The sequence below is a fragment of the Acomys russatus genome, chromosome 5 (assembly GCF_903995435.1).
Source record: "Acomys russatus chromosome 5, mAcoRus1.1, whole genome shotgun sequence".
NCBI classification, from domain to species: Eukaryota; Metazoa; Chordata; class Mammalia; order Rodentia; family Muridae; genus Acomys; species Acomys russatus.
The window spans coordinates 57,960,100-57,983,574 of NC_067141.1; the positions used below are offsets into that span (position 1 = coordinate 57,960,100).

Sequence of the window (23,475 nt, forward strand, 5' to 3'; positions counted from 1 at the left end):
CGTAACCAAATGCAGTGGCTTCTGTGGGCACACATCTGCCATCCCAGCCCTTGAGAGACCCAGGCAGGAGGATGGCCCGTTTAAAGCTAGCCTGGACAGTATTAAAAGACCTGTCTCTCCCAAAGCAAAGGAGAACAACAGCAAAAAAATATCCCCACAAGATAAGGTAAAAATGGAGAGAAAGGGGTGAGGTAAGCCATAGAAATATGCAGTGTTGAGAAAGAACAGTAAAATAAAGATGTGGTGATGAGAACTTTTTGAATAAAGCAATTGTGTGTTCTCACGTGTGTACATGACATCAGTTGATAGAATAAACAGTGCCATGAGCACAATTTTTCCTCTTATATTATTAAGGGTTGTAAATGACAAGATTAAACAACACACTTTACCAGTGCAAAGTGTAGTTACTGACAATGGATAAAGAAAATGGATACATTTACACAATCAAATACTACTCAGCCAGTAAAAACAAGGAAATCATGAAGTTTGCAGGTAAATAGATGAAACTAAAAAAGATTATCCTGAATGAGGTAACCCAGACCCAGAAAGACACACATGGTATATACTCACTTATAAGCAGATTTTAGCCATTTAGTACAAGATAAACATACTACAATTCACAGACCCAAAAATGATAAGCAACAAGGAGGACCCAAGGGAGAATGCATAAATATCACTCAGAAGTGGAAATAGAATGGACAGAGGTAGTGGTTGAAGAGAGTAACAAGGTAGGGGATGGAGTGCAAAGAAAACTAATGGTGGAGATCAGACCTGGGGAGAGGAAGGGCTGGAGGATGGAAGGCTTGCTGAGAAAAAAGAAACTGTGGGTGGGCGAATTCTGTGACAAGCTGGAAACCTAAGTCAGGATAGGCCTCAAGGAGGATGTGAAGGGGACTCTAGCAGAGACTCCTAGTAGCAAGGGCCATGGAGACTAAAGAAAACACCCTCTAACTAGACAAGACTCCTAATGGAGGGAGGAGAACACCAACCCATTCATAAAAACTTTGATCCAAAACTTACCCTACCTACAAGACATGCAGGGATAAAGATAGAGCAGAGATCAAGGGAATGTCCAACCAATGCCTGGACCAACTTGAGACCCACCCCATGGGAGAGAGCCAACCCCTGACTTGCAGACAGGAGCCTATTAGAGTTGTTTTCTGAGAGGTTCCACCCAGTAGCAGTTTGAAATAGATGCTGAGACTCGCACTCAAACATTGGGCAAAGCATACAGAGTCTAGTGGAAAATGGAGGGAAGAATAAAAGGACCTAGAAGTGGCAGGAACTCCACAAGAAGACCAATAGAGCCAACTAATCAGGACCCAGAGGGCCTGTGGAGTCTGCAGCACCAACCTAGGACCATGCATGGACTGGACCTCTGTCCTCTACATAGATGTAGCTGATGGGCAGCTCAGGCTTCATGTGGATGCACTAGTAAGCGGAATGGGGGCTGTCTCTGACACAGACTCTGTTGCCTGATTTTGGTCATTTTCCCCTGGTGGGACTACCTTGCCAGGCCACAGGGAAAGAGGATGAACTCAGTCCTGATATGACTTGATGAGCTGGGGTGGGTGGGTGGGAGGGTTCCCTTTTCTGAGGAATAAGGGAGGGGATTAGAGGAGGGAGGGGGCTTCGACCAGAATACAAAGTAAGTGAATAAATAAATAAATAAATAAATAAATAAATAAATAAATAGAAATAAAGTATGCATCAGGAAGCAAAAGCTCCACTGTTTATTTTTAATAATTTTGCATGTGTCTGTACATATGTGTTTAACTATTCAAGTTATTGCTCATTCATAGACTGTAGACGGAACAGTGATATAAGAACAAAGCATGCCTTATAGATTCAATTTTCTTATTTGAAAATAGAAGGTATTTTGCTTCTGATAAAAACATTTGATGTATTTTCAAATTTTATATATATATATATATATATATATATATATATATATATATATGCAATAACTACCTATATCCTATCGGGGTTTTTTTCAGAAGTTAGTAGCTTTGAATACTAAAACCAGAATTCATAGTAGGAAAACATGCATTTGAAGTGCATGACTATATCTCATAAGTAGCTTTGTTTATAATGCCCGTCTTACTGGACTTCCTCCTAATCAAAACAGTTAGCCCTTGCATGCCTACCAGGCTGAGAAGGTATGCACATAGCTCCAATTCCAGGATTCCTTGGCTATTTAAAGAAACGTCCTGACTTATTAGCTTTGCTACCTTGAAATTATTTGGTGGATAAAAATATACCTTAACGTGATGCTGAGTATATTTCTGTAGCAGCTAATTAATTAAGAAATACTCATTAGCTGCCCACTGTGGCCTAGAGTCGTGTCAACTATGGGAAGAATTCGGATACATGTGGACAAGTCTGCAGCTTGTAGAATAGCGTTTCTCATTCCAGAGGAAACACAGTGCTTGGTCTCAGGCCAACTGAAGTAGCCCTGACCACCTAACGTGAGGAAGCACTGGGCTGCTGAACTGAAATGGGCCAATCTGTCATAGTATCAGGGGGTTTGATGGGCACATGACAAAATGCCTCTGCTGTGGGGCCCATTCAAAGATTTCAATCCACACATGGGATGAGCTCAGCATCTGGCCAGCCAGCTATGACCCAGGAGTGAGTTTGTCATCCTATGTGGCCCCTAATTTGAGTGGGGAGCAGTGTTGCAACCAACTCTTATTTTACCTTCATTTTGCCCTGAAGAAATTACTTTATGGAAGGAAACTGTTCTGTCCTGTATCTCAGGGAAAGTGTTGACACAGGAAAGGGAGGATGGAAGGCAGTATGTCAGATAACTGAGGGTCCTTTGAGTTCTAATCCACGAATCCAGAAAGGTGATTGGTGAGCACTGTAGTGCCTGAGCAGCACTCAGGGTTTCAAATTACAATGTCAAGTCTTGGTTACATATTCCAGAAATCCATCCACCAGAGTTACCTGAAATGCTAAGCCAAGATCTAATCTAATAGTGACTAGATTCCAAGGCTTTCCCCCCACAAACCTCACTAAATATTGAAAGTGAAAACAGCTCTAAAAGATGAATTTTCACAATTGCTAATTATTTTTTTAAACCCACCCAGAATAAGGGAGGAGCAAATGTAATCAGATAAGGAACAGGGCAGCTGGATTGTACTGGGGTGGGGTGGGGATCAAGAACTGCTTCTGAACTCAGAGCTAAAGCGAGCACATAAGAACTGTATTTACCATTTGTCTCTTTTTGCTTCTGGGTGAACTCACTCATTATGATAATTTCTAGATCAATCCATTTGTCCACAAATTTCAGGAATTCCTCGTTTTTAATAGCTGAGTAGTATTCCATTGTGTAAATATACCACAGTTTCTTAGTCCATTCTTCTACTGAGGGACACTTAGGCTGTTTCCATGTTCTGGCTATTATGTATAAAGCAGCTATGAACATGGTTGAGCATATGTCCCTGTTATGTGGTAGGGCATTTTCTGGGTATATTCCAAGGAGTGGGATAGCTGGGTCTTGAGGAAGCCCTATTCCCATTTTTCTGAGAAAGCGCCAGATAGCTTTCCAAAGTGGTTGTACTAGTTTGCATTCCCACCAGCAATGAAGGAGTGTTCCTCTCTCCCCACATCCTCGCCAGCATGTGGTGTCATTCACTTATATCAAAAACACTAGTCCAAGGGATACGTACCATGAAAATCTTTACTTACCAAGAAAGTGGGTCAGAGGAGAGGACATCCGATTGAGACTTTAGACAAGAGTAGCATGGAAGAAAGGGGAAATAGTAGGACCCACAGGGTCCTGGAAACCTACAAGAAAAACTTTATGACAGGCAGATCTGGATGCTGGGGTCCTCCTCAAACTATGGCACCAGCCAAGGAGAATATAGGCAGTAAGCTTCGAACCCCTACCAGGACCTAGCCGATGAACATGATATTCTCCACCGTTGAATGGAGAGTGAGATCTGACTCTCACACGAACTCTGGTGCCCCTTTTCTGACCATGTCCCCCGGATGGGGAGACCTGGTGGCACTCAGAGGAAGGATAGCTAGTTACCAAGAAGAGACTTGATATTCTGAGAGCATATATAGGGGGAGGAGGTCTCCCTCAGTCACAGACATAGGGGAGGGGAGAAGGGGAGAAATGGGAGGGAGGGAAGAATGGGAGGAAACAGGGGAAGGGCTAACAATCGAGATGTAATATGAATAAATTAATAAAAAAAAGAACTGTATTTAGAGCTGAAAAGACTATTCATAGATAAACAAGGCTAGAAAGTGAAACTTAACATAGTTGGGAGAATGGGTCAAATTTCCCATCAGAGTGCTTATGGGCCAGAAAGGCCGTTCTTGCGTCATCTGTACTGATGTATTGTTTCCACGTGCGCATGCGGCACTTGGGATTTTGAAAAAAGGCCAGTGTGAAGGTTTTGATGAGTTCAAGCCCCTCATTTCCGAAATGCCCATTGTCAGCGGAGTGAGAAGAGAGGACACACAGAGGCTTTGCTGAAGAGACCTGGTGAAAGACGCTCAAATCTGAGTGAGCGCTGCTCTAGGCTCTTTTGGTTCTGCTGGGAGCAGCAGTCTCTGACTTGTGCCACTGTTGAGGTGGCACTGAATATAGGCATCACTCTGTCTTAGGTTTGAGTCTTGACATCAGTTTTACTTTTCCGAACTTCAGTTTCTGCATCAGTAAAATGAAAATCAGACCAATAACTCTAGTTGTTTTCAGGACTGGGTGTGATAACGTATACAAGGGACTTAGTGTCTGGTAAGTCTTCCATCAGTCATCACTGGTGGGGGGTTGATGCTTCTGCCAGTCTGTATTTGGGAACCCCACCTGCCAGCCCTCTGCTAAGGTCACCCGCTCTCCTGTAAGCTCAGTCACAGTGTGGGTTTCCCTGGCTGTGGGCCCTGGCACTAGCAACTTAGAGGAATCCTAAGAGGAGGTTATCTAGTGACTTCTCACAGCCACTTGTAACTTCAGTTTTCCTTCATTTTCATGCAATTTATGCATTTCATTCATGCATGCACTTACTAAACAATATTTATTGAGCATATTCTCTGTGTCAAAACGACAGCTGTAAACAAGATGCGGCCTTTACTTTCAAGGACTGCACTGCTAGTGGAGGAGATGGACATATGAGGAATAAGCAGGCAGCTTTAGCACGGTTAAAAGTTGGGTTTGAAATAAGTATAGATACCCTATGAGCATATACAGGGGGAGGAGGTCCCCCTCAGTCACAGTCATAGGGGAGGGGAGTAGGGGGAAAGCGGGAGGGAGGGAGGAATGGGAGGATACAAGGCATGGGATAACAATTGAGATGTAATATGAATAAATTAATACAATATATTTTTTTATTAATAAAATATATATTTTTTAAAAGAAATAAGTATAGAGCCTAGGGGCATAAAGGAAAGTCCATGAACTGTCTTGAGTGAAGTGTAGAGATTCTAAAACTACTTAAGAGCCCAAGGAAATGTGAGCAGGATTTAACAAGGGGGTGGGGAGCGGAGGAAGCAGCCTCTGACCTTCATTAGAAAACTCTTGTTTCTGTTTAATTCTCTGCTGACTATCTCTGTTTTCACACCAGAAGAGAATGTGCTCCACGTTCACTGCTGCTGGTGCTGGGAGCTGTGCTGGCTTCTCTTTATGTCTGCTTGACACAGGCTAGGGTCATCTAGGAAGCGGGAACCTCAATTGACAAATGCCCCTAAACAGATTGCCCTGGGTATAATTATGCCTGTGATGCATTTGGTTGATTGGCGATTGATATGCAATAGTCTATCCCAAAGCGAGGAGTGCCGCCCACGGGTGGATGGGCCTGGATGGTAAAAGAAAGCAGACTGAGCAAGCTATGAGAGTGAGCAGCATCCTTCCAGGCCCTGTGCGGCAGTTCCTTCTTCTGGGTCCTGCCTTGAGTCCTCGCCCTGACTTCCCTGAGTGATAGACAGTTGTAAGGAGGAATAAACCCTTTCTTCCCCAGGTCATGGTGGTTAGCACAGCAATAAAAAAAACCCTCATTAAAACCGAAGCTGGCTCTAAAATCGGTAGTTTCAGCAAACAAAATTTAGCATTCACATTAAAATTTGTGTTGTATATTATAGAAAAGATAGTTTATTCATTACAGTAAACATTAAATGAGGTTTTTTTTTTTCCTACTACATGAAACTAATCCTTTTTTCGAGTTTCCAAACTGTTCTAAAAGATTAGAACTCACTTAAATGGACTATGAAAATTCCTGTCCATGGGAACATTTATAGAACATAATGCAATATGCTTATAATCTGTTTATAATAGCGATGTGGGTCAGTAGCAGATAATTGGGAAAGAGATAAAAATCTCAAGACAGCCTGAGTCATTCTTTAAACTTCAATCAAAACTGAGTCTTAAAGAAACAATGGAGAAACCAGTAATACAGTTAAATTGAGTTGTTTGTTTTGTTTAACTGAATTTTAACAGAACATATTTAACCATGTGCAGGAAAGTCTAAAATGTTTCCAACTAGAAATATATACCTACCATTTAAATCCATTTTTTAAAGTCTTCTTAACTTTGTACTCCTGACAGCAAATGCTATCTTAAAATGTTTTCTACATACTAACCAACAAACAATTCCACGGAAACTTGAACAATCATATGTTTAGCCTTTCTGAAGCTCTCTGTGTGGATGTGGTGACTGTTTCCTCCAGTTTGTACTCAGTCACACTCTTGAGTAGTAAATAAACATCTACATACCCATCTCAAGCAGATGTTCTTGCAGATGACCTGGGACACAGAGAGGAAGGGAGTGTGGAAAAAAAGACTTTGAAAACCCAAGCCCTGGACTAGTGACTGCTCAGCCTAGAACACACATGTTCAGCTGGACTTTCCCAGTGGCTGTATGCAAAGCCAGGAGTTGGTCCCAAGTCTGGCGGAGTCTCAGTTCCATGTTCTTCACCTCTAAGATATGACTTTTTAAATTTTTCCATGCATGACCAATGTTTGCCTGAGAAATTTTAGAAAACCATGGATATGGAGGATATATAAAACATATATATGTATATATGGTATATATTTGATACAATTACTGATGATAAAGATTATTGCTTTAGAATAATTATTTTTAAAGATATGGTTATATGTGTGTTAATGACGAAAGCCAATGTGTACACTAATGAGATTGAATTATTTTTATATAAAGAATTAAATATTGTCTCAGTACTTGATACTAAAGAATATAGAGAATTCTCAACATTTTTCAAAGCCAATCAGTATTTTGAGTTTTTAATTGTTAAGACTGAAAACATGGACTTACATTAAATACATATTATAAAATAGCCAGATATGTTTAAGGCCATCTCAGAAATTGCTGGAAATTCTGCCCTAACCCCCAAGGTAAATTTTTTCTTTTTTCTTTTTTGGTTTTTTGAGACAGAGTTTCTTTGTATAGCCCTGGCTGTCCTGAAACTCATTCTGTAGACCAGGCTGGCCTTGAACTCAGAGAACTGCTTCTGCCTCCCAGTGCTGGGACTAAAGGCATGTACCAGCACCGCCTGGCCCAAGCTAAAATTTTAATGAAATGCACAACTGCCTGTAATTCCAACTGTGTAGAAACCAATACTCCCTTGTGGCCACCTCAGGCACCACCCACATATGCGCACACACACTGAAAAGTTAAAGTACCAGGAGTGGGAATGATGGCTTAGCATTAACAGCACTCACTGCTCTTCCAGAGGACCCAGGTTTGGTTCCCAGCATCCATATGGTGGTTATTTTATCGCAGCAACAAGAGACAAGGCTTAGACACGCTCCGAACCCACACTCCCCGATCGCTCTGACTCCCATCAGTTTTATTGGTATCAGCTCTATTTGTATCCAGGAAGCAAATTTGTTCTTAGTGGGCCAAATCCAGGGCATGTGTGTTTTTCTTTGACGGCTCTGCTGTATTTTCAAAATTGGGAAACTTTTCACTAACAAGTGGCGTTCTAACTTTTCTGGCAACCCCAGGGCTCTCCTGCCTCGGCTCGGCAGGCAAGTGCTAACTGAGATATGAAACACATCTTGTCCCCCTACACCTGCCGCAGCTCATTTTCACCTGCCTGGCCCTGCAGGCACCCACATGGGTGAGTCTTATAAATTACATTCTGTTTGTCTCTTGTCCAGTGGGGTGTTTCAGTTCAAGGATTCAGGAAGCTAGACTAGGAGTTGGGGCAAAGGGGAGACAAACTGTCAACTCTGAGGAGAAAGATGGCAGCCGCAATCCTGATTGTTCCTGCATTAGGAATTGGTGTCCTCAAAACGAAGGAACAAGAGTCAGTATGAACCCTCTTCATTTGCATTGGCATGAAGTAGTGTTTGCAGAAAAAGGACTAGTTTAGAAAATTCAACATCACTTGCGGGGAAGGAGGATGAGATGTAGTGAAAATAGCATTACGTACAGTCGGTTAAGAATGGGGCATTTTTTACTACAACATAGCACTGCCATAAAACAAACAAACAAACAAACAAATAAACAAACCCTCCACATCTATGCCAAGGAATAGCATCTACCCTGAGAACAGCTATCCGAGAGCTGCTAGTGTATCTGGCTCAGCAAAGCAGCTGGGAGCAAAGCTTCCTTGGGACTGACAGAAAGCATAGATCTTGCCCAAATGTGGAAAACCTTTAGGGATGCTAAAACCATTAGGGATCCGTAACCCTGACTTGAACCAAGCAGAATAAACAAACCCCTGCCCAAATTGGAACCTCACTGGGTGCCTTGCAGAGCTATCCAAGGGGAAAGGCTGGAGCCTCCAAGGTCTTTGAGTGGGTTAACAACTTGTTTCAGCCACTCAGCTCGAGTCTGATGTGTGTGTGTGTGTTTGTGTGTGTGTGTGTGTGTGTGTGTGTGTGTGTGTGTGTGTGTGTGTGTGTGTGTGTTTCGCTCTGTCCTTGAAATGTTGAAGTATCTCAGTTACCAAACCACTGATGGTTGGACCTCTTAACCAATAACATACACTTTTTCTTTTCTTCCTGAAAATGGGATGTTAAAACCAAGTTAGACCTGATGGAATTGTGATACAAATTCCCAGGTTGGAAAGGCTCCAGAGAACGTTCACATTTTCCATGGATAGAGTCTTGGTACATTCCCAACCCTGATTTCTATTTTCAATATCCTTTGTTACTCTTCTCAACTTAATAGTTTAGTTTTCTACATGCACAGCAGAGCAAAACTTTATGGCTGTCTCCCTCTAACAGCTAAGTGGTATTGTTTGCACAATGTGTTGATCCCATTTTAAAAAAGAACAAAAGATATGAAAACTGGGCTGGCAGTTTGGAGAGTTGTTTTATCAATAAATACACTTGAGTGCCTGCTGTGGGCTACAGACTATGTTAACTACTGTTTGGGAATAGTCTAGGGAGCTGGTTAAAAAAATAATAATAATAATATAATCTCCTGATGTTCACAACCTTCCATAAGGTAAAGAGGAGACATTTAAATAGGAAAGCAAGACCCAGAGCAGCCTGGAACTGACCCAGCAGTGGCTACAGACCCAGCCCTCAGGAACAGGCTTGAGTTCTTCTAGAGCTACACCCAGCCACTACCTGCCTCTGATTTACCTGCAGGAAATGGGGGTCATATAGTATAGTTATGGCAAACACCTACATATTTGCCCAGGCCCTTCTTACCTAAGGATGAAACAGACGAGAAAGACACTCTTTTCAACTCCGGGAACTGGTAATTTTGGAGGCGGGGTGGTGGTTTCGAGACAGGGTCTCTCTGTGTTAGCCATGGCTGTCCTGGACTTGCTTTGTAGACCAGGCTGGCCTCGAACTCACAGCGATCCACCTGCCTCTGCCTCCCGAGTGCTGGGATTAAAGGCATGCGCCACCACCCCCGGCCTGGTAATTTACTTGACAGAAATGACTGTGTGAACAAGTCAATATAGTTGTGTGATACACCAAGGCAAAGATCAGAGGTTAAGAATGTAGGGTCTAGGGGTGGGAAAGAGAGGGTAATAAAACCATGTGACATGAACGTAGAGGAGGGACTATTTGGGGGAGAGGAAGAGGGCCAATGAGAGAGTAGGAGCAGGCCGGGGAGTAGGAGGCAGTGGAGAAGGGGAATTAACTAGAGCAAGTATAATGGTGTGTGTGTGTTTATTTATATAATATTAATATACTTAAATATAATGATCTTAAATAAATATTTTAAATGCCATGCTAACTATTGTATGCTAACTTTAAAATAATTTAAAATTTAACTTTTTTGTTGTTGTTTTTTTTTTGTTGTTGTTTTTTGTTTTTCAAGACAGGGTGTCTCTGTGTAGCATTAGCTGTTCTGGACTCACTTTGTAGACCAGGCTGGCCTCGAACTCACAACGATCCGCCTGCCTCTGCCTCCCGAGTGCTGGGATTAAAGGCATGTGCTACCACGCCCGACATAATTTAAAATTTAAAAGCAAATATTTTTGTAAGTTTTTTTTTAAATAAAGCATGTGAGATACAATGAGACTCCCACATATATTCACAGAGAGATCTGGGAAGATCACTTAATCCCTCTTCCTACATTCCATCATCTTAATCTATAAAATGGGCCAGTGCATATACTCATCTCAGAAAGTACAATGGGATAAAATACATAAGGTATATAAATTTTTTAGAATATTGGCTCCCAAAGTGAAGATGGAATAAAGAAGATAATCAGAAACAGCAAGAGCAAAGTTCTAGTAGTAGGGATAAGTCTCAGGAGAGGGGTCAGCTTTGCCAAAGGACGGGAACCGGAGGGTCTGGGGAGGTCTCTGGAGCTGTGTTGGGGGTCATGGCAAATGTCCGGACAGGGATTTGAGACAGCAACCTTCCTGGGCCTTACCTTCTGGGTTCATTTCTCCACACCAGGACCTTCCATGAACACAGGATATCAGCCCTGGCCAGCACCTTCCCTGGCTTTGGGCTCTCCATCTTCCCAGAAAACTCAACTGAGCAATGTCTGTCATTCGCTTTCTCCTGCTCTAGCTCAGCCCTGAGAAAGTTGGTGTTCTCAGTGCAGAAATCCCCTTTCCAATGAAGAGGACAAATGACAGGGAGGGAGAGTGGGAAGACACGCAGACACACTGAAGCAAACATGTTCTAGAACACCCAGAGACCAACTTATCAAAACTGGATTCACAGACCCAGCCTTGCCAGTGGAGTCTATACCTTGGAAAGAGTAAGCTATCTGAGAAAATCTGCCTATATGTCTGCCATGTCCCTTCTAGAACCTTCTAACTTACCCCTTGGAGGGCTCCAGGTCTTTGCGTTCTCTTTCTATGCCTATTCCACTCTACCGTGAAGCCCGGTAATAAGCCCAGAAGGTGACATCATCACTTTGTTGTGGATACTTTACCCACTTTACTTGACTCAGCTTTTTAACCCTTGATCTGAGCTAATCAAGGTCACAGACTCGTAAACCCAATTCTAATGATATACCTACCGTTTATGACTTGAGCACCACGCGCCATTTACTGTTCTCAGTACCTTCCGAACACCAACTCTCTTGTAACTGGAAACGCGGTCCCAGAGCCAGCAAGAGTCTCTGACCTCACCCGAGACATCAAGGGTCTGCCTTTTTGTTTCTGATATAGAATCTTGTTTATACCACTTTATTGCACAACTGTAATCTTCTCTCCCTTGCCTACAGCACCAATCCCTCAATCTCAGTTTCATGATCCATTTTAAATTAATCCAAATCCCCTCTGCTAATGAAGTGTTTGGAGTTACTCTGTAATGCCTAGGCTCTGCAGTCAACAGCTATGGCCAGGATGGAGTTCTGTTGTCCAGTAGGGGAAGCAAGGTCTGGTCAGATGGTTCCCTTTACGTGAAAAGATCACTGAGTAACTAGATTGTATTGACTAACTATCAGAAAATATACAGTGTCCTGGTATCTTTTTTGTTTGTTTGGTTGGTTGGTTGGTTAGTTGGTTTTGGTTTTTAAATACAGAGTTTCTCTGTGTAGGCTTGGCTGTCCTGGAACTCACTCCATAGATGAGGCTGGCCTTGAGTTTATAGCAATCTGCCTGCCTCTGCCTCCCAAGTGCCTGGGACTAAAGGTATGCACCACCACTGCCTGGCTTCCTGGCTATTTAAATTTTTATTTATTTACTTTTTACATCTGTAAGTATAGACCAAAAGGAAATTGCCCTGAAAGAAATATGTGACCAGTGAGCAATTTTACACTTGAGCAGAATGAAGGAGCCATGTGCCTTGAGTGTATTAATAAACTGCTTTATTCTTTTCAAGCACTCAAGAGCTTAAATAAGTAAATTGTAACATGTGCCCAGCGTACAGGACCACCTTCCTGGAGTTTTCAGGGAAGCCTGCGGGCCTTCCATTGTTAGCCTTGTCATTGTGCTATTCCAGGCATGTTCTGCAAGATTCTCAGAACAACCGAGTGATTCACATTTCAAAAATGTGACTAAAACTAAAACTTCAACACTTTAAATTGGTGTCTCTAAAACACTAGTTATGTAAAGAGAGACTGGGAAAAAGGAAAGAAAACTAATATCTTTAAGACCTGTTACTCAAAGTTATTCTCTTCTTGCTCCAAACGGATTGCTCCAGTCCACCAGCTGAAGGCCCTAGGGTTAGGCTTAGTAGGTGGCCCTATTTTGGCATGTTTGGGGCATGCTATTGGATGACTGTGTATGATGTCTCTCACCCTCAGCTACAGAAGTACGGCCATGGATAGAGTAATCTGGCTGAGAAGAATCAGCCAATATGGCTGCCATGTCATTTTCCAGAACCTTCCAATTTACTCCGTGGAGGGCTCAAGGTCTTTGATCCATTTGACTGTGTCTATTCCACTCTACACAGACACACAGAGGAAATGTTGCTAGGTGTGAAGGAATGTTGACTTGTATCATTATTCTGGTGATGTTTGTACTTTTGGCTAGGAGTCACAGGAACTTTCCAGATAAATGTCCCTGCCCAAAGAGCTTGATTGCAAGGCTAAGGAACTAGGGAATGACCAAGCAGGGTTTGAACTTGGGCCCACCCCACTTTAGAGCCCACACCGTTGAGCATTTTTTTTTACTTGATATGGAGCCCTGGGAGGGCACTGGTAGAAGGAGGCCTATGTAGTCATCAGAGGTGCCAGGACTCTTGAACCTTCAGCCCTGGCTTGCACAGTGAGCAGCGACAGCCGTCCAGTGGAGATTCACAGACAGCAGATGCTGGCAACCTGGACTGTCCACATCCAGCTGGAGAAGCCAACGCTGATCTTATGTGTGCTGCTCAAGTTCCAAAGAAAGAAGCCAGCAGCTGTGTTTTCAGATCCGATGGCTGTTTTATACCAAATCAGAAAAAAAAACTGACCCCAGGAAGGAAGCGTGAGGTCTCTCTCAGACTTTGTATAAATGGTGTTGTTTTCTTTATGCAGCTCACTGGGCCGGCTTCCATCCTCCTCCTGCCATCAAGGCTATCATCTAGCAGGGCCAAAAGGCCTTTCTGAGCCCCTACGCTTTGCTCTAGTGTGAACTTTATAAATATTCCCCTTGTTTTTTCATAGCCCAGAACAATCAGAGACTGATGTAAACACATGCAGGTGGAAGTTAGAGGAAGGGAAAGAACCAGCCCCTGAGACACGAAGAAGAAATAAGAAATGCCCCTGGGACTTGGGATCTGAGAAAATGAAGCTGTTGGTTTTATTTTATGAATGAAACCTAGATGCAGTTTGACTGTCTTCACTTTGAGAGACTGGAATGTCCAGATTTGATCACAGCAAGAATCTCAAAATCAGACTTGTATATTTGTAAGCCCTCTGCTTAGCTGTGCTGGTTACAACTTACGGCGAGACTTATTAATATAAAATGATGATGAATGAAGGACTGAGAGCTGTGAATTCAGGATGAGGAGCTGTAAAAAGGTCCAGAAAATTTTATCATGGCTGTAGAGTTAATTAGGAGTCACAGTAATGTAGTAACCTAAACCAGGACTCAAGCAAAGCTCCTGGTGTTAGGCATGAATTTGTCGAGCCCCAAGCCTCCTCCACACAACCCTATGATAATCTTAATGCATCCAGCTTGAGGTTCCCAAATGTATTACTGGCCACTTTGCACAGCCATTCTTTTTCTATTAAAGTTGAGTTTGGCTTTGTCAGTAAAAACTTTTGCTTAAATCATCAAACATAGTCAAAAACATCCTGGCTGCATAATTAAATATAAAATCTTCCTTGTCTGTTATTAAAATATTTATATTCAAAGATGGAGGGAATGTCTAACCAATACCTTGCCCAACCTAAGACCCACCCCGTCAGAGAGAATCAACCCCTGACATTATTAACAATATTCTGCTATGCTTGCAGACAGGACCCTAGCACTGCTGTCTTCTGTGAGGTTCCATCCTGCTGTAAATGCTGCAAATGCTAAGAATTTGCAAATGCTAAGATTCACAGCCAAACATTGGGCAAAGCATAGGAAGTCTTGTGGAAAGGTGGGGGGAAGGACAGAAGGAACTGCAAGGGACAGGAACACCACAAGACCAACAGAGCTAACTAATCAGGGCCCAGAGGGGCTTGCACCAGCCAAGGACCATGTATGGACTGCACCTAGGCCTTATACACAGACGTAGCTGATAGGCAGCTCAGCCTTCATATGGGTCCTCTAGTAAGGGGAGTGGGGGACTGTCTCTGACTCTGTTGCCTGCTTTTTGATCACTTCCCCTTGGCGGGACTGCCTAGCAAGGCCACAGAGGAAGAGGATGTATTCATCCCTGTTGGGACTTGATGTGCTGGGGAGGGGCTTGATGTAATGCAGCTCCCCTTTTCCAAGGAGGAGCAGCAATGGAGGGGAAAATGGAAAGAGGGAGGGAGGGTGAGACTGGGAAGAGGAGGGAGGGAACTACTGATTGGACTATAAAGTGACTGAATAAATACATAAATAAATAAGAAAGAAAACATTTACATTATTTACATTATCTGGGTTGAATTCACATAGTATACACTTGCTGCATACACGATGTATAACAACACCAGGTTAGTAAGTGGGATGCAAGTCCTGTGCCCTGTTGTAGTTTTGGTCCCATTTCTGTTCAAAAGGAGAAATGACAATCTTGAGTTTGCAAGTAAGTAAAATTCTGGTGCCCAAACCTCAAGAAATGGTTAAGCTCATGGGCTTTGGAGCCACCAACATCTAGCTCAGAATTCCATAAGTATTGACTTATAGATATTTGGACAAGTTGCTTGTCCTCTCTGAGTTTGCTCAACTATAAAATGGAATCATAATAGGTTAAGACGCCTCAGTTTGTTTATTTGCTTTTTACAAGTAATGCTGCTTAGTGTTTAACTAAGTGGAAGGCTTTCAAGTGTCAGTAAGTGCTATGTTATCAGCACATGACTTACTGTGTTATCAGTTAGTGCTGCCTTCTGCGAGAAAGCAAAGTCTCCAGGTCAAAATGCAGTTTTCTCATTAAGTAGCTTATGACCCATCCAAAGTTTGGTACATATGATTTCCACAACAATATGGTTGTTCTGCGTCAGAAATAATAATCATAGTTTACTTCTTACTCTGTACAGCTATTTTAACTGATACTCATTGTCACAGGTTGAAAACATGATTATAATCAGAATGATGATAAAGAGGGTTTTTGCATTAATATAAAGATATATGTAATGTGTTTTTTAAAAATTATATATTTTTTCAAAATGCCAGATTGTGATTTAAAGACATGCTTATAGTTACATCTCGTTATCTCATTTTACCCTCTTTTCTCGTCTAACATCGGGGCTAAGTTGGAGCCAAAATTGCAACTAGACAATAAGAGTTCTTCTTAGATTGAAATCAAACGTAGTATTGTCAGATCAAAATGAGTGTAAACTTAAGCATGAAATCCAGTTCATTTAGCATATTTATCAGCAAAATAATAGACAACCCCACAGTCACTTTAATAGGCACAGAAGAAGCATCTGGTAAACTCTGACATTCCATATGTATGTATATATATATATATATATATATATATATACAGAGAGAGAGAGAGAGAGAGAGAGAGAGAGAGAGAGAGAGAGAGAGAAACTTCTTCAAGCTGATTAAGCTGATATGAGAAACCCTCAGCCAGCCCTATGCATGGTGAGGGAAAGTGACCAAGTGGAGACTCCCACTCTAACGTTGTACTAGAGGTTCCATACATGGAAGCTGTGCAAGAATATGAAATAGGAGGAATCCAGGCTGGGAAAGAGAAGTGAATCTACTATGTTAGCAGATTGCATGTTCCCCTGTATAGGTAACATGATGCAATCCACTAAAACAGTCCTAGAACAGGCAAGTTTTCAGTCTACATAAGCATTTGCTTCCTCTTTCACTGTGACACATGATATAATAAACCCAAGCAGATTGTTTATCACAGTATTACTTAAAGTGATAAGGATTATAATCTACAGTATGGACTGTTAAAGGGACTTTTAAATTAAACATAAGATTAGGTTTAGGGCTAAAGAAATATATACTGTATTGGGTTTTTATTAGAAAAAATTTTTTAAAATTATGTTTTCATATCCTAATTTTTTAGTTTCTCCATATTCATGTATATTTCATGTATATGTATTTTTATATATGAATATACATATAAGAGTATTCACACACACATATATGTGAAAGTATATATATATATATATGCAAAAAATGAAATGCCACAGCAAAAATAATAGTAGAAATTTTAGTGGGTGGATATTGACCATTTTAGTTCTGTCCTATTTGTCTTTATATTTTCTATAGCCACATGTATCTTTGGTAAGCAGGTACAATAATGTGTTTCCTTGATTCCTTGATAGGAACACTGTTCCATTGTTTTCTCTGAGGGTTTTCAGTCTCATAGATAGTTTTATCTAACCATGTTTTAACTCTCAACCAGGGGTTGCTGCGAATGAACCAGGCACCTACATTGTCAGATTGATTTTCTCACTCTAAAACCAATAGCAATAAGCAAAGGAAAAAACGTACACCAATTTGCTAACCTTTCCTAAGCCTATCACTTCCCCATTGAAACAATTTTCAGCTCTGCCTGAGAGTTAGTGTTTTTAAGCCAATTTTGAGTCTTTTATAAGAAATCGATGCCCTTAGCTCTGTGCCTGTTTTATATAATTGGAAATGCACCATTCGATATGTTCCTGAAATTTAGCTTTTTAAAATAAAGAACTGTTTGCAAAATTCACTCGAATTTTTCAAAGTTAAAAATAGAATCTATTCAAGAAGTTGTCCCTTCTTTCTTCCCTAAGTCAATCACTTTTCAAAAGCAATATGTAGTCATTCATTTAATGTATGCCTCTTTTGCCAGCCTGCGTTCTCTGCTCCACGTGTGTGCCTAGTGCCTGGGAAGGTCAGAAGAGGACTCTTGATCCCCTGGCACTGGAGTTACAGACTGTTGTAGGGTGCCATGTGGGGGTTGGGAACTGAGCCTAGGTCCTCTGAAATAGGAACAGATGCTTTTCATGGCTACACCATCTCTCCATCCCGAGAAATTCTTTTTGGAAAAAATATGAACACCCCCAAAACTGAGCCAGTTTTTTGATCAAGAGAATATTGGAGTTTTGTTCTCTGGATAAATTTTCCAGAACGTTTTTTAATGTGTTTTAAAAATACTATTATTTGTACATTATAAAAAACTAAGCAAAACAGAACTGTGTGTACTGGACAGAGATGAAAACAGGCATACCAGTACAAACCAGCCTGCCCCTGAACGGCGTCATGTTTATTGTTCTATCTTTACTTTTTTCAAACTCATGAAAAAAATCAGTTTCAGTGCAGATTATCTTACTTCGGTCTATATTTTTGCAAGATTATCTGTTTGGTGAAATAGTAGACTCAGAATGGCTAGAGATACGTGCTTTCAATCTTGACTTGTCTTCTAAGCCGTGCATGGCTCTCCAGCCTCCACAGAGTGGGAATGAAAGAGGTTCAGAAGGAAAGCCATAAATATCTGATGTCCTTTAAAGTTATAGTTGGAAATCAGAGAGAGAGAGAGAGAGAGAGAGAGAGAGAGAGAGAGAGAGAGAGAGAGAAGCATTCTAAGTTCAGATTCCATAAGGAGAAACTGATCACTCCAACCACACTCCTTACCCAGAAAAGGAAAGGTGTGTGTATATCAAAACTCCACTCCATGGTAAATCAGGAGACTGTGTTTCCTCTGCAAAAGATTTCTCAAAATGCCTGGTGTGAAAATGGGTCTGTTTTTATAGCCAGAACAAGGTTGAAATCCTAGTCCCATCTTTTTGGAGCACTCTTACCTTTAAGAAAATGGCTTAGCATTTCCCACCTCTGTTCCATATCTATGGAATGGAGATTATCACACCTGTTACGTGTTCTCTGTGCGAATAAAGCCTGTTACATAATACAAAAGAAATTGCAACGCAAGGACTAGAAGGACTGGCTATTATTTGAGATGCTAATAAGGATGAGTTGTGTGTCAGGGGCGGGGTGGGGGTCCCTGTGAGCATCATGACAGGTGCAGAAATGAACTGCAAAGAAGTGAGAATGAAAACTTGGTTCAGCTTTACTTTGTCAGGCCGAATCAAACTTTGGAAGTCTGATGTCAGATTGCTGATTGCCAGCAATATTTAAACGCAATATAATTTGGGGGGAAGTTCCCTAGTGTGCTACAATCCCTGGTGCACAAGGAGGCACAATACACGTCACTTCTTCCAAGAAGGGCCTAAGGAAGGGTCTGCCGTGGTCTCAGTCACACAGATAATGTCGCGGCCATTTGAACTGTTAGCCACCCCTGGACCTGGTTGTGAGGGCTTGAATATGGTCTGGCCCTACAGATAACACAGGCCCCGAGGCTATTAATCACCTCCAATCCCCAGCTTTCTGTGTGGAAAAAACAGGTTTTACATCCTTTCCTTTGAAAGGACAATCTGCATGCTTAACATTCCTGGTTTCCCTAGTGATCTGTGGGTTGCAAGGACCTTTAGGCTTCCCACAGATGACCAAGCCAAGAGTATCCTGAGCAGCAACATCTTTAATCACTATCACAGAAATGCTACCATCTTGATCACGGAATGAGCTAGTGGTGAGATGAAATTATATTATATAAATGCAGGTTTATTGGGAGCAGTGGGCGGATGGGGAGGGAGGGAGAGAGGGAGAGAAAGAAAGAGAGAGAGAGGATGGGGAGGGAGAGATTGAGAAGGGAGAGGGGAGGGGGGAGAGAAGGGGGAATCAAAATGCTGGATTATATAGAGAAGAACCTCTGGGAGAGGAAGAGCCTTGCCTCTGGTCTGGAGAGTTCCAGTAGAGGGCAGGGTATGCCAGCCACGCCCCACAGCAGGTAGGGGCCTAACAGTATGCACTCTGTAACACTACATCTTCCAAACCCACATCCAGAAGCTGCTTTACTATTTTCACCATTACATTTTTTTAAAGATTTATTTCTTTACTATGGATATAGATCATGTTATAGATGGTTGTGAGCCACCATGTGGTTGCTGGGAATTGAACTCATGACCTTTGGAAGAGCAGTCAGTGCTCTTAACCTCTGAGCCATCTCTCCAGCCCCCACCGTTACATTTTTAATCACCTTCTAATGTGCTGTATTATATCTGTCCACATCATTTTTTTACGATGTTCTCTATAAGCAGTGATCTTGTTTACTAAATCTCAACATCAAAGTACTTGGAATTAAAGACTAGAACACAGTAGACAGTGAGGAGACAAATTCTGACACCATTTTCCTTATATCCACTCAGATGTGCTGTTCAACATGACTGGCTGACCTCTGAGCACTAAACACGCACAAGGTAGCTCCAACATGGTGTGCGGAGGCAGAGTGCTCGGCCAGAAGCCAGAATCTTCAAGTTCCTGCTCACATTCTTGCCAGTTCCAGAGCTGACTGCTGATAAGCTAGGTTCTTGGGCCTTTGGCACAACCTAGCTCCAGCCTTATACAAAGTGAGAGCAGCAGTGTCCACCTGTCACCTGAGCACTGGTTCCCTCACAGTGTGCTCTGGAACTGTGAGTGAGTGTGTGTAGCGCAGACGGAAACCCGAACAAGAGGCTCTTTTCTTAACTGCTGGAGCTCTCATAATCCTTCAGTAATCCCCACAACGAGTGTGATGTGCTATCACACATTGCGCCTCCTCAACCTTGTTGTCTGTCTTCATCCCATCTACAGAGGTATCAGTGTCTCCTCACAGTGTCTCTCGTTACCCTCAGCTATTCGGAACAAGTCAGCTGGGGCCTTGCGATTTTGTGAAGTTTATGGTTCCAAGAACTTCTGCTAAAGCCTATTTTTTTTTTTAAGAGAGATGAGGCATTACTGTAGAAAACAAGGAAGCAGCAGAATATGCGTGTGCTCATAAGGAAACAAGTAGGTGTGCATTTAGATTTCTGGGTCTCATCACGTGCCTAAGTAGCGCCTCGCCTGGGAGGATGGGAAGCCCAGGACAAACCTTTTTTTGGTAAGATGTTACTCTGAGAAGCTGGAACCCCCTCAGCAAGGCCTTCTCTCTCTCCTTCCTCTCTGGTGATCACCGGCCCCTGACTTTGTCTACTAGGACCATTCCCAGGCCATCCACAACAACCCAAGTCAGCCAGGTAGACTCAGGGGATAAACTTTCATGTTTATGAGAGTTTCCCATGAATACCGTCCATCTAATGCCGCTTGAAAATCTCCTCCCCTATAGGGGTTGCATTACAGAAAACAGTAAACTTGTTCAGCACATGATCCCAGCCAAGTACCTTGAGCTAAGGTCCAACAACACTGGCCACACCCGCTTCTGATTTTGGTTATTGTTCTTTTTTCTTTTTTTAAGATTTATTTATTATTATGTATACAGTGCTCTGCCTGCATGTATACCCGCAGGCCAGAAGAGGACATCAGGTCACATTATAGATGGTTGTGAGCCACCGTGTGGCTGCTGGGAATTGAACTCAGGACCTCTGGAGGAGCAGACAGGGCTCTTTACCGCTGAGCCATCTCTCCAGCCCTTGGTTGTTGTTCTTAATAAAAGTGAAAGTGTTCGGTTTCTCCTTCTATGCCACACAGACACTCATTCACAGTTCCAGAGGAATGCCATCACACTGTGAGTGAACCGGTGCTCAGGTGACAGGTGGACACTGGTGCTCTCACTTTGTATAAGGCTGGAGCTAAGTTGTGCCAAAGGCCCAAGAGTCTAGCCAGCAAAGATGAGAGGAGAGGGAATGTAATACATGCTCAAAGCATGGGAGCTGGTAGATAGAAAGTCATGTCCCAAGGATACTTGTGTGATGTCACCTTGTGATCATATAAAACCCCCGCATAATCTTGTACAGAAAACCTGTGCCAAAGCTTTTGTTCAAACCTTGCAGCCTTGATTCATGTTGTCTTTATGTGTGATATTATGAGACTATTAGACTTATTGTGGTTGCTCTGGTTATATTTTTTCTCTCTGTTTTATTCTAATCCCATCAATGCCATTTACCACAAGATTCATCATTGTGACCGTGACTCATGTCTCAAGATAGACTGTTGTTTCAAATACACCATCTTGCTGCTACTTACATATTTTATTTCATCATCTCATCTATTATATATTATACAAGTTGTTATCTCACGAGATTTACTATTATTTCACTTCCTCTGTAGAGTACTTTGTTTTGAAATTATGTTTTCAAGTTGGATGCTTCTGACAAAAGTTCCTGTAAGTGGCTAACTCCATGGTACCTAAAATATCTGTACCCAAAAACTGTCCTTGGCATCTGGCTTTAGCATGACTCAATTTTCAGGAAATCTAGTTATTTTATAAACTATTCAAAGAATTAAGCTGTGAGACCACAGTGGCTAGATTCTGGAATACATGTTAGACTTTTAAGAAAATGTATGCAGTGAGAGGAACCAAATAGTAGCCCCAATTTCTGCTACACAACGTTTGTGGTAGTTTGGTCCAGGACACATATAAAGTGTAAAGTAAATCCTTCACCCACCTATCTGGTTTTTAGAGTTAAAAAGATGTGATCATGTGGACATGTTAGAATTTGTAGGGGAGACAAAATAGAAATTTTTACCAGGAAAATTTTTGGAACTATGTAGCTTTGAAACAGTGGGGCACAAACTCACTGAAGCCTTAAAGATTTTTCTTCATGTTTTTTTTGGGGGGGGTGAGGTCTCACTACTCACTGCGAAGCCCTGGCTGACCTGAAACTTGCTATCTTCTTGAGATTGGCCTTGAAATCATGATCCTCCTATCTCACCTTTTGTGCTTCTGGAATGACAGATGCTCTCCACCACACTCAGTGATTCAGAGGTAGAGGCATGTGTCATGGCACACCCAAAGAGTTGAAAGGCACTAAGGACTGAACGTTATAAAATTCCTTCTGTAACTGATGGCTGCCTACCATCCCGGCTTGACTGTAGGTGGGAGTCTAGCAGTATGGTGTCATCAAGAAGACAGACCACCAGCACTTGGGAGGTAGAGGCAGGTGGATTGCTGTGAGTTCGAGGCCAGCCTGGTCTACAAGTGAATCAAGGACATCCAAGGTTACACAGAGAAACCCTGTGTTGAAAAACCCCAAGAAGAAGAAGAAGAAGAAGAAGAAGAAGAAGAAGAAGAAGAAGAAGAAGAAGAAGAAGAAGAAGAAGAAGAAGAAGACAGACGAGCTTTATCTTAACGAGGACCGTGTGAACATGTTGTAACAGGAGCAGGGATGGGTATATAGCATATGATCCCTACTGCAGCAGTATGAGAATATAAAGAAGATGGCCAGGAGGCTCTGCCAGGAGGGAAGGCATGAACAGGATGTAGATCATGGGTCGTTTGGATCCCAGAGTAGTGTTTCCAGAAGAGGTTCCAAGGATGCTATCCATACAGAACGATCCAGTAGATACTGGATAAAGTGTGGCCAAAACTAGATTAAGATAATGGGCTCTTTACCACAAGCCCCTCAGAATCTGTAGCAATGCACCAGTGTGCCTGAAGTAGGCCCAGGAAGAGATTGTGTGACATGGATGTTTTAACCTTTCCCGAACTTATATAGCCACAACACTGGATGTTCTCCCAGGGCTGGGGTACAAGATCTTGGCTTTGAGATCCAGTACTACATAAACACGTGTAACGGCAACACTCAAAATGATTGCAAGTTCAGGATTATCCTCAGTAAAATAGTCACTGGCTCAGTAAGTGAATGGGTCAAAGAAATGAAAGAATTTGGGCAGGTAGCTAAGAACTAGGATAGGAAGGCGTCAAAGTAAAGAGAAAGTGTATGTGTCCGGTCTAATTAAGGGAATTGTTTTGAACCTCGACACCCCTGCCTTCGGAATGGCTCTCTATTGCACCCATCGCCCCCTATCCTGCATTTGCCAGCCACCTTCTTGCTACCAGTCATAACATGAAATAAGAGTATTTATTTGAGTGTGTCCCCCTTATAACCCATTTCTTTCTTACCTTTATAGGTGGTCCTGTTCTTGCAAACTCCCAGATGAACCTCAGTGAAATAGAAGTCTTTGCAGATGTGGGGAATGGTAGAATATGCTTTGAAAATTCTAACAAATATGCACATACGTGTACAGCCTTCTGTCTCCAAATTCACC

General features: G+C 42.2%; 1 protein-coding gene across 1 annotated transcript in view; it reads left to right on the top strand.

The window, feature by feature from the left end:
* LOC127189536 (1-phosphatidylinositol 4,5-bisphosphate phosphodiesterase epsilon-1-like) overlaps positions 1–23,475 on the top strand; it is a 201,474-nt gene that overhangs the window by 45,486 nt on the left and 132,513 nt on the right. The gene's annotated exons all lie outside the window — the stretch shown is intronic.